Below are 16881 nucleotides of genomic sequence, written 5' to 3' on the forward strand. Positions count from 1 at the left end.
ACTCTAAAATATAGACTACCATTCTCAAAACCATAGACATAGCAGTTAGTATATACACACTCACTGATTCATAGGTCAACACACTCACTCACACAGTCACTCATTCACAGTCACTCGTCAATACAGCCACTGATATATGCACTCCTATATCCAGACACTCACACACCACCACTCACCCTGAGTTATTCATGCACCTAGTCAGTCACCCAAAGAATCAATCATACTGCCATTTAATTACCTATACAATTATACACACACACCACATCACTTATTCAAACAGATACCAACACATACTTACTCTCTTATACTCTCTGTTACTGCCTCTATGGACCAAGATTATAAATACCTCCCTCCTTCAAGGAACCATCCCAGAAATCTTTAAAACAGGACAGGTATCCCCTATCTTAAAGAAACCAACGTCCGACCCATCAGACGTAAATAACTATCGCCCGATATCCAACATCACACGCTGCTTAGCAACCACATTGAACACTGGATGAACGACTGCGCTAACACTGTAGCCCCGATGAAAAAACCCACCAACAGAGACACCAGCAAAAGAGTCAGCTGCTTCACCCCAGAACTCCTCGACTCTAAACGCACCTGCCGGAAATTGGAGAACATATGGCACAACGACAAGACACCAGACAGCCGCTCTGCTCACAAAGACGCCATCCGCAACCACCACCACCTCATCAGGACTGCCAAAAGGACCTCCTTCACAGACCGCCTTGACAACGTACACAACAGCAAGGAGCTCTTCACAATCGTGAAGGAACTCCCCAACCCCAGCTCCAGTGCCAACGACATCCCACCATCGCTAGCCCTGTGCGACTACCTTGCTACCTTCCTTCACCGGAAATCACCGACATCCATGACAGTTTCAAACCCCGGACGACCGCTGCAGACCTCGCCGCACCGGACCCACCGCACCCCACCACCCACGACACCCTGACAATCTGGGCCAACGTGAGGATCGAGGACACCATCAAGATCCTTGGGCACAATACACTCCGGATCCCCGCCCAACACTCTCCCGCACCACATCTTCAACAAAGCCAGCAACTCCATCGCATCCCACCTGCACAAAATCATCAACCTCTGCTTCGAGACCGCCACCTTCCCTGAGAACTGGAAGCATGCAGAGATCAACGCCCTACTGAAGAAACCCAAGGTGGATCTGAGCGACCTCAAGAACCTCCGGCCCATCTCCCTGCTTCCGATCCCAACAAAGGTCATAGAGAGGATAGTTAACACCCAGTTCATTTCTCACCTCTAAGACAACAACATCCTGGACCCCTCCCAATCAGGATTCCTCAGCAACCACAGCACCGAACTGCCCTCATCGCCGCCACAGATGACATCAGGATCTTTCTAGACATAGGCGAGACGGCGGCCCTCATCCTCCTGGATCTCTCAGCTGCCTTGGACACCATCTGCCACCACACACTACGCACGCAACTCCAAGACACAGGGATCCAGGAGAAAGCCCTGGACTGGACCACCTCCTTCCTCTCCGGCAGAACTCAGAGTCCGCCTCAATCTGTTCCGGTTCGAGGCCTTCGAGATCATCTGCGGCATCCTTCAAGTCTCCTCCCTCACCCCGACGCTGTTCAACGTATACATGGCACCACTAGCAAGCAATCGCCCGACAGCACAACCTCAACATAATCTCCAACGCCGATGACACGCTGCTGATCCTCTATCTCACCAAGAACCCTCTCACCGCCAAATCCAACCTCCATCAGGGGATGAAGGCAATCGCCGACTGGAGGAAGGAAAGCAGACTCAAGCTGAACACAGACAAGACTGAGATCCTCATCCTCGGTTCCACCCCCTCAGCATGGGACGACTCATGGTGGCCCACAGCACTGGGGGCCCCCACCGACCACACACGCAACCTGGGAATCATCCTAGACTCAAAACTCACCATGACCAAACAAGTCAACGCAGTCTCCCCGTCAAAAGGAGAATCTCCTTCAAGCTCCTTATCCACGCACACAAGGCACTACAAAAGACCGGACCAACTTTCCTTCTACGAACCCCGCAGGAAAATCCGCTCTGCCGACCACGCCCTGGCCATGATCCTACGCATCTGTAGAACAACCTCCCGAGGCAGGCCACGCCGCCAGGACCTGGAACACCCTCCCCCTCTACCTACGACAAACCGAAGACCTGCTGACCTTCAGAAGACAACTCAAGACCTGGCTCTTCGACCAGTAGCAGCAGCACCCCCCCTCCCCCCCCAGCGCCTTGAAACCCTTACGGGTATGTAGTGCGCCTTACAAATTACTAAGAGTCCTTGACCAAAAACTAAGCCTGTCTACTGATCTTACTTGTGAAGAAAACAAGGACCCCCTGGGTAGTAATCCAAACTCCTAGGGCAGGGTAACAACATATGTGAGTAAAACCTAGGCTGTGAACCAATGAGGTGAACAATAAACCTGTACCAGTCGTATAGGGAACAATCAAGGGAATACAAAATTATATAAAAAACATGTTTTTAATTATCATATTAAAAATCATATAGAAACTGAACATAAATCAGACTATATGATGAAGTGGCACATATATACACAAAATAAACCTATACACAAATAAATAGCAGCATGTATACACAGGTTACATAATCTAATTAAAAATACATAAAATCAATGTCAGAATTGCTGGAAAACACTAGAAAAACTCGACGCGCGTTTTGGCAGAAAACGCCTTCTTCAGGAGTCACCGATGGTATATAAATAAGACTATATTTCATAGTCATACATCAGGGAAGGTGATATCTTCAAAGGGAGGTCAACAAATCACCACTCAATCCAAATATAGTACCTGAAAAAAAATGAATGTGAGGTCGCAATGATGCCATACGCTTGAAAGAAGATATTGAACGCTTGGATGGTAACCTTAGAGATACAGGTCAGGGATGTACGCTTTGATTCTAGGCGTCTACTTGTTCAAACGGTTGAAAAGTAGGTCCATCATAGGTGGCGTGGGTATAGATTTGTGGCGATATAAAAGAGACTATAAGGAAAAATGGTAGCAGAAATTGATATACTGCTATTAGTAGAATGCACTCCCTTATTCATAGAATCTCGAAAGCTTGTGAAAGGGGAAGAGTGATAACTGGACACAGGCAGTGATGATCTAATCCCCCGGATGATATTTCAGGTTGTTGGGCGTTCGTAGACAGCAGGATAATGCTGCTCCGAAGACTTTGGCGTGGCAAGCGTCCTCCGCCGAGCGAAATGTAAACAAAAAGTGTATAGGTTTATTTTGTGTATATATGTGCCACTTCATCATATAGTCTGATTTATGTTCAGTTTCTATATGATTTTTAATATGATAATTAAAAACATGTTTTTTATATAAATTTGTATTCCCTTGATTGTTCCCTATATGACTGGTACAAGTTTATTGTTCACCTCATTGGTTCACGGCCTAGGTTTTACTCACATATACTGATCTTACTTGACCTTTCATCGGCATTTGACACCATCAAGCACGACAACCTGCTAGAGCTTGTGAAATACAGAATGGGATTATCTGGATCTGTGCTCACTTGGTTCACCTCTTTCCTCCAAAATAGATCTCAAAGATTCAAGGTTAATCAATCCTTATCCAAACCTGTCCCAGTCACTTTAGGAGCACCGCTGGGATCATCCCTCTCACCCACACTTTTCAACCTTTTCTTGGAACCACTCACCAAACTTCTCAGCCTCTCCAATGTTCAGCCTCTCCAATGTTCACTATCACATGTACGCAGATGACACTCAACTCTACATAAAGATCGACTCACTTGAGGAAATCTCTCAACTCAACAATACAAAAAACTCAAACCCGATTGGCCGAAAACCATTTGAAACTAAACACCCTCAAAACTAGGGCGTGGCCGAGCGCGAAGCGAGATGGCCGCTTAGTCTGCGAGCTCCGCTCGCCACGGCATTAATCCTTTCACTATCCTGCCTTCCCCCGCTTGCACAAGCTCGGGCCGACCTGCTGCGGCGTCGGAAGACTTGAGGATTGGTTGGCTGAACTCCGGAGTTTAGATGTGTCAGGCAACCCTCCTTCCTGATCCTCTCCGCCCGGACCGAGTCTGAGCCCGTCCGCTGTCCAAGGGGCCGGAGGTTGATGCCGGTGGCTGAGTTCACTCTAGGACGCGGCTCTGCAGGCCGGGACACCCGTCGCTCGGAATCGTGGGAGGCAGCATCTGAACTGCTCAGACGGCTGTGCTTGATTAGCGCTGCCAAGGATACAGCCGCAATTGGAGATTCCGCATCATCGGCCAGTAAGACTGTTCCTTTGTTCTCGGGCTGCTTGTTTGGGCCGGCTGGACGGGCGGAGGGTCGCCATTTTGGATCGGGTGTAACGCTGCAAACACTCGTGGACTTGGGGCAGACCTGTGTTTCTTTTGCGGACCCCAGTGACATGGAGATCGGCAATCTGGTATGCGGCTGGCGGGACTGTCCATGGTGATGTGACCTCAGACAGCACAGCGCGACCACTTCATGCGCTTCCTATCAGGCGCCCACGGACAGAGTGACCTGATTGCGGCCACTGCGGAATGGCGGATCACTAGTGATAGCTTAGTGTGGTGGCTACCCGTTTGGTGATTCTATTACTAGCTCCTTGACCAGGTGCAACTGTGTGGGCTGCTGGTGCCGGCTGGGGCAGACACTATACTGACTGCAAGAGAGTCTGTGCCGGCCATGCGCGATGGAACCCACGGTTCGGGACCTTATTGTTGTCCTGGGCTCCCTCCACCTTGCCTGGGCAAGGGAGGTCAGGAAACTCGGGCGGAAACTGGACGCCATTCTTGCTCCACCGACTGATGAGGGCTTCGACGGTCCGAGGGAGAGTGCTGCCGCTAGTGACTCCCCACTGGCACTGGATGTGACTGTCGTATACCTACAGATGGCTCCGCGGGGGGCCCTGCCTAGTGTTGGAGACGAGTTAAAGTCGACTGACTGTGTGCATGCGACATTGGGGCCTGACACTGGCAAGCAGACGGATTGCCTTCTTGACACTGTTCCTTTGCCCATCCACTCCAAGCTGCTTGTACTGTGTCGCGATTTGGGAGATTGGCCCGGTACCTTCCTGCTGCGCCTACGTGTCTGGAATTTATGTCTTCTCGGCCCCCTGCTGTTGGAGTTTCCCATGAAGTTGGTTCTGATTTGTTTGCCTGGCTACTCTGACTGTCTGAGGTTGTACTGCGTTGCTAACTATCAGTGGCCGCGTATTGATGGCAGGGTCAAAATGGGCCAGGGGTGAACTTTTCTTCCTTGGTTTGCAGGATGGATACCCGGTTTGCTATTGAGCTGAGGACGCTTTTCTGATCTGTGATATGACGCCTTTATTGTTTGTTGGTTTGTGGGTCTATTTGTGCTCGAACCTGAGCTACTGGGTGTGAGTGGGGGGAGGGTGGGGATTTGGTATTAATGACTTTCCCCCGTTTCTTCCCTTTCATTGGGACATTTTTGGGGTGACGGGCACGTTAGTTGGGGGGTGGGCCGTAGCCTCTTCGACGTGCAGGGTGGGGGGTTGGTGGGGTGGGGATCTTTGGTTTATCTATTCTTTGCTCTATGGCCTTATCTTGCCTACGTCTTTCTTTCTACATTTCGGGTTTTCGTTTGGAGGGCGACAGGCACGCTGCTAGGGGGGGGGGGGGTAGGCCGTAGCCTCTGCAGGGGTGCAGGGTTGAGGTTCTTGTTTTGTTTTCCCTTAGTTACTACGGGCCTTTTTTTCTTCTTTCTCTCTCTTGTGTCTTCTTTTCTTTGTCTTTCTCTTTCTTATTTCCTTTGGATCGATATGCTGGGTTAGTTGGATGCCCCTCGCTGTTCTCCGCTTCTTGCGGTCCTGTGGGAGGTATCAGGGTTGTCTTACGTGCCGGGATGGGCGATGGCTGGTGTGTTGCTTGCATGGTTTATGCTTACCTAATGATAGCCTTTGCACCAATATTCTGAAAATGCTCGCTGTTCAACTGCTCTGTTGTATGCATTGCCCACTCGGTACTCCCTGCTAGACTGTGCGGCTTTTGATCCTTTATATTCTATACATTTTAAAAATGAACCTTAATTCCTCCTGATACTCAGTGGACGCTCTGGTTATAGTGTAACTTGCCATGCTTGCTATTTCTATCGGTGTGCTATTGAGTTACTGTAAATTTGCTATTGTGCTCTATGTCGTAGCCGAGGCCGCCCAGGTGGTTGTAGGCCCGTAACTGTTTGCCGAAATTGCACAATAAAGGTTTTCAAAAAAAAAAAAAAAAACACCCTCAAAACTGAATTCCTCTTAATCACCCCCCCCAACCAATCGACTACCATCCTCGACTGGCTGAATCACCTAACAGCACTCAAAGGTCAAACTCTCATTGTCGGCTCAGCGAAATCGCTGGGAGTAACGCTGGACAGAAACCTACACATGCAGAAACATATCAGCACCTCTACAAAAGGAGTAAATTTCCACATGACCACCCTGAGAAGACTGAAACCTTTCCTGCCAGCAAATGACTTCAAACAGGCAGTCCAAGCTCTAGTAATCCCTAGAGTGGAATATGGGAGTGTCGCTCTATACGGCCTTCCCACATCGGCGACGGCCCCTCTAAGAGCCTCAATCAACTCAGCTGCTTGACTCGTCACAGGCTCCAAAAGAAACGGTCACATCTCCCCAGACCTTAGAGCCCTCAACTAGCTATCGTTCGAGGCTAGAATTGTCAAGTACCTGTTACCAGAACTTCAATTTCCTAATCATATTAGTACACGTGTGTGTGTTAATAATACCCTTTACTAACTTTTACTATGTTTAACACTATTCAGAGATGGTATAGATAAATACTTTCCATGATTTGTTCTTCCAATGAAATTTCAGGTCTTTTGACTTCTTTTAATCGCTCTTTGATCCCTTTAGGCAAGGCTGGAGCTCCAACTGATGGCAAGTACAATTATATATATCTGTCAATGTTTTTTTAAAAATTGAACTGTATTTATTATTTTACTAAGTTCAGTGGCACTCGAGCAGTTTACATGTTACTTTAAATTATTTAACGAACATGTATATAGAAAAATCTGACGTGTGTCAAAAGTAATATGCTTTTTTGAAAACGTTTTGGATGCGAGTAGTGGAAACATATTAGGATGTTTTCAGTGTCTTTGCACATGTGATATGTGATGTCAATTGTGGGAGGGGCACTTTGCACTTTAAATGTAGATGATGGTGTTTTCAAACTGTGACACGTGATCAAGGGCTTACGGGCTTGAAACGCGTTGTGTTGGGTCACTTAAAATAAAATCACTGCCCACTTGAAATACCTCGGAGGTCTGTGTCTCTTTCCTCGCCTGTCTGCTGCTGCGGAGTATCAGGAGGTGGTTCGAGTGTTTCTATATATATATATATATATATATATATATATATATATATATATATATATATATATATATATATATACATATATAATTATATCTACGTAGCTTCAAAATCTAGTCCTTGGCTCTAGTTGAATTGTCTTATGCTTGTTTTATACGGAAATGAAATAGTAAATAATGTCTTGTATATTGTCTCCTTCAGAATATACTGCAGCTCAATTGCTCCTTACTCTGAATTGTAATACTGTGGGCCGCCATTAAGTAGGGGTCAGGGAGGGCTGGACATCTGGGAGGCGGGAGCGGGGAGGGGAGCTGGATTGGACCGGTCGCGCTGGGGGGGGGGGGGGGCGCGGGGGCAGCAGCGGCGGGGAAAGGTAAAGGGAGGAAAGAAGGGATAAAGGGAAAATAAGCAGAAATAAGGCACAAAAGAGCAGAGATGCAGAAAGGTGAAAGATAGAAAGGGTAGAAAAACGAGTGAAGGAGCAGAGGGAGAGAAAAGGAAAATGGGCAGAAATAAGGCACAAAAGAGCAGAGGTGCAGAAAGATGAAAGATAGAAAGGGGAGAAAAACGAGTGAAAACGAGTGAAGGAGCAGAGGGGAAAATGGGCAGAAATAAGGCGCAAAAGAGCAGAGGTGCAGAAAGGTGAAAGATAGAAAGGGGAGAAAAACGAGTGAAGGAGCAGAAGAAAGAAAGGAGACAGAGGTCCACTGGACCACCAGGGATGAGGCGCAGGGAAACCTGCGGGTGGAGGAGGGCCTCGATCACCAACACTCAAGAGTGCAGGGGCAGGGGCACCTCACTTAATGGTGGAGCTGCGAGGGTGGGAGAGCAATTTCACTGACAATGAGTCACTCTCAAACATACCATACATACAAAAGTCAATATTTACAATTTAGAATGTCACAAAGTGAATTTTTGAAAGAACACCACAGAGGTTTTTACATTAGATAACCTATTTTTTGCCGGTTTGAAATGGTATGTTTGAGAGTGTGAGATTTGAATGTGAATGTTGATCAACCACGTATGATTGTTTTTCCCCCCACTAATTTGTCATTTTTATGAATATTGTACTTTGTATTGTTTGTCCTTGCTACTTGTTTTGAATCTTTGAACTTTAACCAACGAATTTATCAAAAAAACTTTCATAAAAAATAAAAGTGATTTAATCTGTGAAATTTGTTTCAACCCGCACGTAGTTTAGTTCTTCGCGCGTAGCAAATTGAGGCTAAATTGAAGTCACAGTACTGGCTTTTGTGTTGTTGTTTAGTGCTAAAGAGGCTTGGCCTTACTGTGGGAAGCCCATACCCAGTGTTGTTTTCTCATTGTTCACTCCTGGAAGGCATCCTTGACTGCGAAAAGCTCCTTATCAGCAATAGAATAATTTATCTCAGCGGCAGTCAGTCTTGAAATCGGTAAGCCACTGGATGTAGCTGTCCAGTGCTTCTGTGTCTTTGCGACAGAACACCTACGGCTCAATTGGACGCATCTGCATCGACAAAAAATGGTTCTTTTGGGTTTGGATGGAGTAGCACAGGAGCCGTGATGAAAATCTTCTTTAGCTCGATGAAGGTCCTTTCCATTTCCAATAAAGCGCCTGTAAAAATTGCAAATAAAACTCTGGCCGTCCCCACACGGTGAAGGAAGTGCAATCTCGAATGGCCCTTACCTTAGTATCATCCATTGAAACTCCTTCCGGGGATAAAACCAATCCCCAAAACTCCACTTGTGCAGAATGAAACACAAATTTCTCCAACTTGACAAAAAGTTGGTTTCCAATAACTTGCCAAGAATTGCGCGTACATGCTGAATATGATCCTTCATATTGGCTGAGAAAATGAGAATATCATTGATGTACACCACTGCAAATTGATCCAGGAACTCTATTAAGATATCATAAACGAAATGCTGGAAGGCAGCTGGGGCGTTACACAGCCCAATTGGCATGACTTGATATTCAAACAACTCAAATTGAGTTCAGAAAGCAGTCTTTTATTCATCTCCCTCTGCCATTCTCACCAAGTGATAGGCTCCTCTAAGATCCAATTTTTATACACTTTAGCTTCTTTCACCTGATCCAGTGTTTCCGAGATTAATGGCAGGGGGTAATGATTTTTCTTTGTAACCAGGTTAAGAGCACGATAATCTATGCACGTCCTAAAATTGCTATCCTTCTTGGGAATAAAAAAGAGCGGTGAGGACACTGGCGACTGGGATGGACGAATGAATCCATTAGCTAGAGTACTCCTTCAGGTGTTGGTTTTCAGCTTCAGAAAGTGCGTAGATTCGACTGCACGGCTAAGATGCTCCTGGCTCTAATTCGATCTTGCAGTCATATTCCCGATGGGGGGTAGCTTTTGAGCTTCTTGTTCATCAAAGACTGATTTCAAGTCACTATATTCAGGTAGAATTTCTAGAGTCTCCAAGGCACAAATGGATTTGGTGATGCAAGCCAACAGTAAAGGCGGTGACAAAGCATGATCCTTCTCCTTCAAACCAAAGCAGTGTTCCTTGCAGTAGTCCGAATTCATCTCAATAGATCTCTTCGCCCAGTTGATCCTTGGATTATGCTCTGTGAGCCAAGGAAGACCCAAGATGAACTGAAATTGAGGAGCATCAATTAAACTGAACTTTAAAACACAGATATGATAACCAGGTCCCCTCAACTATATTTCTTAAGTGTCGTGCACAATGGGACCAGAGGAAAGGTTGGTTCCATCTACTGTCCTGACTGGTTCTGGTCTTTCCTTCAAAAGAAATCGAATACCTAGTGATTTGGCAAATCGGATATCACAAAAATTTCCTGTCGCTGCGGAATCAATCATTAACAAAATCTTATCCACTTCAGTATCTCCAAATTTTATCACCACTGATATAATCAATTGAGGAGCAGAGGATTGCAGCGTATTGGCGATGAATTGAGGGTCTGGAGTTGTCTTCTCATTAGCTTCCACCAGAGCAACTCCCTTTACTGGCGGAGCCGGTCTTTTACCCATGAATTATTTTTAGGCTTCTTTGGACAATCTTTTACAAAGTGTCCAGTGTTACCGCAATACATACAAAGCTTGTCAACTCGCCTCTTTTCTCTTTCCTCCTTGGACAAGGGTCCACAAACCGAGCCAATTTGTATAGGTTCTTCCTCTGAAGTAGTTTCCTTGGTCTTAGAATTTTCTGACTTAATTCTATCGAATCGAGGAGGGAAACTTCTTACTTCCTTTTGACGTTCGCTTCTCCTTTTGCATTGACGTTGGTCAATCTGCAAGACTAGATCAATTAACTTCGGTGGGTCGCATAGGAATCTGAACCAACCCATCTTTCAACTCATCCTTTAAACCTCTGTAGAACATGGCAGCTCTCTTGGCCTCCGGCCAGTTGGTCTCCACAATTAATTTCTTAAATTGAGGCAAATATGCAACCAATTCACGATTACCTTGCCTAAGGTCTAAAAGTTCATTGTCGGTTGTTTGTGAAAAAATTCTCTCTTAATCTTCAAACGCATACAAAATTGGATCATTGTTATTCGCCAATGGCATCATCCAGGTTGCTGCATCTCCACTCAGGTAGGACAATATGAAGGCCACCTTGGACTGATCCTCCTTAAAGATAATGGGTTCGCATAGAAAGTGTAAGGAAAATTGAGTAAGGAAAATCTGAGCCTTGTTGGGATCCCCACTAAACCTTTCAGGGGCAGCCAAGGGAATTGTTAGCGACATGGCATGGACAACCTGAGTAGTCAACTCAGCCGCTGATGGGGCCGAAGCAAATGACAGTGATTTATTTTCACTGGACACGGGGTTTTGGCCCCAAAAAAAATCTTCAATTTCTTTACGCAAAACATGGGTTTTTTGATTTGACTTTATTATCTCTTCTCTAAGGGATTTATTCTCAATCATGGTCTCACTCGATTGCTTTTGTATCCCATCTAACACTGAAGCCAAATCCTTAACATCTATTCCCTCAGCCATTCCGCTCGGGTGGAAGTTTGGCAGCGGCCAGTTCAATCTTTCAAGTACCTGTTACCAGAACCTCGATTTCCACAGGAGCAGATGAATATTCCTCTATCCCCTAGACCGGTCACTTGAGCTTGAACGCTCACAACTAGCAGAGAGGGGGAAAGGGGATTGGGAAGAGAAAGAGAGACTGCCACTGGATTACTCACAAACTCTGGCTCATGCTCTTTTCTAGAAGACACCTACAAGAGAAGACTGGTTGTAACACTATACAGTCATCCTATAAATACATGTGACCCTTCCTCTAGTTACCTGTCTTTGCGCTGGAGTGGCGTGTGTATAGGTAAGTATCCTGAAACAAAGGGGGGGCAAATGTAACTTTCAATTGACACCTAATTATATTAGTACACGTGTGTGTGTTAATAATACCCTTTACTAACTTCAACTATGTTCCAGCGAAGGCGTACACTAGTCAGTGATGGTATAGTTAAATAATCTCCATTATTTGATCTTCCAATTAAATTTCAGGTCTTGACTTCTTTTAATCTTTCTTTGATCTCTTTAGGCAAGGCTGGAGCACCAATTGATGGCAAGTACAATTTTATATATATATATATATATATATATATATATATATATATATATATATATATATATATATATATATCTACATAGCTTCTAATTGAAAATCTAGTCCTTGGCTCAAGTTGAATTGTCTTATGCTTGTTTGGTACGGAAATGAAATCTTAAATAATGTCTTGTATATTGTCTCCTTCAGAATATACTGCAGCTCAATTGCTCCTTACTCTAAATTGTAATACTAGTCACTGCAAAATGTCTTACTGGCTTCTTTTAGCAAATTCCTCAAAGAGCCTTTCAATGATCAACTATGAGAGGGTTACAATCAGTACTTTCCAACCTCTCTCACTCAGAAGTACGATGTTAATTGTGGCTTCTTTAATCGCAGAATGTAACTGAAATACTGGACTTACTCTCAATCTTCCAAAAATAGGAAAAGGTACACCTTGCCACGGACTTCTACTTACTATGCCACCTGAAGAACAGCTTCTTGCCACGAAAACAGGGAACAGAAGACTTCGTCAAAAAATAAAGTTGAACGCAGTTACAAGTAACCGCGTCAACTCCCGGAGTTCACTTGAATATCTTCTTCTGTCTTTAAATCTGGCCACAAAACTGAGAGGCAGCGATACCAGAAATACGCTGCTACCTCACAGAATATTCCAGTTGAAGTGCGCCAGGCTCATAGAGAGCGAACGCGAGCACAGCTGTGTTTGACAGGAGCTAAAAACACTAGACCGCCAACTCGCTTGGTCGTCTTGAGCAACCATCTTGAAATACTGTGACTGCGAGGGAAACATACCTTGTAACCACAACGCGACCAAACTAAGGGGAATGGCTCTACAGAGTCTAGAATGGAGACGCCTATACATCTTACCTCGTCCACAATGTGTCTTTAGGCTTTTATGGGTCCCTGCCGGATCACTCCCGACAAGAATTCATCTGAAAATCGCATGTATGACGCACAAGGCCTTACATCACAATACTCCGAGTTATCTCGCTCAGAAACTGGTACTCTCTTGTGGTGATAGATCCTCCAGGAGCTCCAGGAATCTTATTCTGAAACCACAATGATTTGCCAAGAAGAAAACTTACAACCGGACCTTCTCAGGAAAGGCTCCCAGGATCTGGAATGCTTTGTCTAAAGAAACAAGACAGAACCCTTCTACTATCTCCTTCAAAAAAGAAGTTAAATCGATCCCTGAACTACTTACTTATCACTATAATATAATTACTAGTTTGTATTAGTTATCACTACGTATTTGAATCACCTATATTTTGCTATGCTTGTATTTATTATTTCTTACATCCACCTTGTAAAAAGCTCCCTGACACACGCAAGGATCTTGTTCGCGCTATATTTATTTATTTTGAAGGTTTTATATAGCGTGAACAAGACCCTTGCCGGTATCAGAGCGCTTAATGATGTGTATGCTTTGTGGCAGTCAGTGCACGCACAGGGCAGCCAATATGTGAACGGCAAGTGTGACTGCTACAGGGAACAATAATTGTAACATTGGAAACATGAAAGGGGGCGCATGAACACAACTTATATAAAGAAATGCCTTAGGTGGGGTAAAGTTTAAATACTAGTGTGTTAAGGTAATGCACAATGTTATCATAGCTGTTAGTGAAAATGTCCTGCGGCAACATGGCCTCCCCTTTTGGGCTGTGTCAGTCACACCTAAAACAAGACTTCCACAAGTCCTATCACCCTTAAAAGAAAGCCCAAAACCAAAACCAATATCATACCAAAAAAAGCCCTACTGATGGTCCACACTAAAAATTGCAATACAAGTAAAAACAAAAAAAGTTTGAAAAAACAAGCACTGGAAATAGGAGGCAGCACTAACAAAACTGTGGCATTAAGGGGAGGTGGGAGGGATGAATGCTATATTAAAATGTAAGCAGCTATGGTGCCAAAGCTAGACACAGACAAACAGTAACAGAGCAGAAAACCTGGAAAAAAATAGTCCTCCAAAGAACAGATATAGAACCATAGCATAATGATAAAGTACTTAGTCCCTGCTCTGTTGGAGGGATGGAAGGGAAAAGGAGAGACAAAGAAGCAGGACTGACACCTAGCAAATAAGGATTTTTCTGGTTTAAATATTTCATTAGTTTCAACAAGCAGAAGAAAGAAACATAGGCACTCTGCTCCGTTAACAGTACATGTGAGCCCAACATGGCGCGATGAATTATATTACCAAGGGCAAACACCATGGAGCGGGCCTTCAAACAGAAGACGGTAAGGACCCTCCCCCCCTCCCCCCCCCCCCCCCGATTTCCCCCCTCCCTCCCCCACCATAAATTAAAGGGAAAACTCAGGAAACAAAGTACTGCTCTCTGCACCTAGTTTTGCGTAGCTTTCGGGGTGTAGCATCCGGAATTGGCGTATCCAGAGGGCGAAGGAGACGTAGAAACAAGGATTTTTAAAAGGCAGAGACAAATGAAAAGCAATGGCAAGCAATGGGCAAAGTTGAACTCCACCAGACATATACAGCGGGTCGCTAAGAGACAGCCCAAGCGCTGTCTAGGCTCCACCTAAAAAATATAATATGACTCAAGAACAACTCTTTTATACTTTCCCACCTCTTACATAAAGGCAGTAATGATGTGCAGACATTTTTTTCAGAAATGATTTAATGGGGTAAATATTTTCAGGGTGTAATATTTTAATGCTGAGAAAGCGGTCATAGATGCCAAAATTCACAATTTTGAGGGAAGACTCAATTTTAAGAGCTAAAAGCACCTTTAGTTTAGCGGGTTCCCACTTAAAATTGCTTTCACTTTACTGTGAGTCAAAAAGGAAAATACATGTCTCAGACTTATTTTTTCAGAAATGTCCATCTTTGCTTGTATCATAGAAATAAACAATCTGTTTATGTAAAACTTAATTTTGATCAATATTTTTGATTAAAATATTGTAACAACTTGCTCACACGTCATCATACTTATGCCTATTTTTATTAAAACTATGGTGGAAGAGTAAGTCTGCCATTTTATTTGAGCAGTGATTTAAATGGAAGCACATTTATCTTTCCATAAAACAATCTCTTTTGAAGCACATTTTTCCAAAACAATGGCAAGATCAAGTAGTAAGTATAACATGCATTGCCATAGATTTTAGACGTCATTAATGATGTAATATGTGCAGTCATAAGCAGTTTACCATAGCAGTGCAAGTTATTCCTATGCCAATTACATATAACTGGTGAATTGCATTTTTGATTTAAAACTGAAGAATTAGAAGACCAACATATAACTCCAAGTTAACCTTTGTTTTTTTCCAGTGAATTCCTAAGATGTATTAAAGTATAATAAATATTACTACCCTATTTAAGTATAACTCCACTGTAATCTTTGTTTTTTCAGTGAATTTCCATTGATTAACCTAAAGTAATATCTGCTTATGCAACGTCTGTGGTCAACCCAGCCACACAGAGCCAGAGGATGTGCTTAATAGGGGGGGGGGGGGGGGGGGGGTTTGATTCCTACAGCCAACACCCTGTTGCAGAGTGGCAACCAATCATGGACCCCCACCCCTCATCTTCCTTTTTGTTTTCAAGTTACCGCAAGAGTGCAGGGGCCCACACAGGCTCTTGTCAGAGTTCCGTGGGACTGACTCACTGAATTTTTATGTTTTTGGTCCCCAATGTGGGCCACCTCTGGGGCTCCCCGCATAAGGTCCAGGAGTCAGGGTGCCCTACTCTTTCCGCTACTTTTCAATTTTTAAAAAGGTTTCAGGACACAAGGGCCGATTCATCTTGTCCTGTAATGGAGGCCACAACATTTTCTTTCATGTTGCGGCCAGCCAATGACATTGTTCGGTACTGCTGGGTCCCATGTATAAAACCGGTATTTGTATGTATGTATACACACACACACATAGACATACATATAAATATATAAAACGATATACACATACCCTTTAGTTTCCAACTTTTCCATTATTATTACAATACATATTTTTGCTGAAGTGTTACATTTAAAAAGTTACATTTTGATAATCAGCAATCACTAATACTAAAAGTAGCATTTTCATTACTGTTTTAGTTTTTTCACTTATTTAACTGTACTGAACCATATATAGTGAAGGTAAAGTACATTTCTGTACGTTAATAACTTAATGGCATTTACCTGAGAAGTAATGATTCCTTACGTGCGTTCAGCAAAACTTACCTGAGCTGTAAAGACTCCTGATGTAATTAATACCTGAAAAGTAAAGGTAGCACACACACTGTCTAGATTACAAAGGTTTTAGAACTAAAGAGGCAAGGATTTGCAGCAGTCACAAAATATGAGTGAATGCAAATGAAATACACAGTGCCCCATTCAAATAATCCATTTCTACTTTGTTCAAAATGCTGCAGATATTTTATTTTAAGGTAGCAGACCTGAATTTCTGTTTACTGGGTGTGTATATCATAGCCTGTTTGGAGGGGCACTGCTTTATTTAGCCAAGAGTAATGTTTAGTAAAAAATTCTATCTTTTGGACATTGTTACTTAGGTTGAACACATTTCATTTATGATGTACTATACATTATTTACCCATCAACCCCCGCAGTGCCCAATCATTGTCAATGGCTCAACTACCAAATAGTGAGCCAGTAGTACCTTGAGAGAATGTGGTTGCCAGCCTTTGCTTTGAATAAGCTGTGTCCGAAGGTGTCCAAGTGCATGCTATCCCTAACTCCTTATTCTCTCTGTTGCATTCTCCTGCCCAGCCCCCAACCCCCACTGACCTTATCCGGGTTTTGAGGCTGGTCGTATATGCAGTTTCCCCCTTTTTTTGCTGGGGCATGTACTCTGTCTCTTTGGTGAGGGTAAAGTGTCTCCGGAGCAGTTTAGTTATAAGCCTAATGGACCAAGAATACACAAGGGATACGGTGGGGAGTAACCCGCTCAATTACTACATACTGAATATACTAACCACCTTAGTATGGTATTGAATTTTGTTTTTGTTTAGTAAAAACTATGCAGTAACAGTAAACA

This window comes from Lissotriton vulgaris, chromosome 3_1, assembly GCF_964263255.1.
Source record: "Lissotriton vulgaris chromosome 3_1, aLisVul1.2, whole genome shotgun sequence".
NCBI lineage: Eukaryota > Metazoa > Chordata > Amphibia > Caudata > Salamandridae > Lissotriton > Lissotriton vulgaris.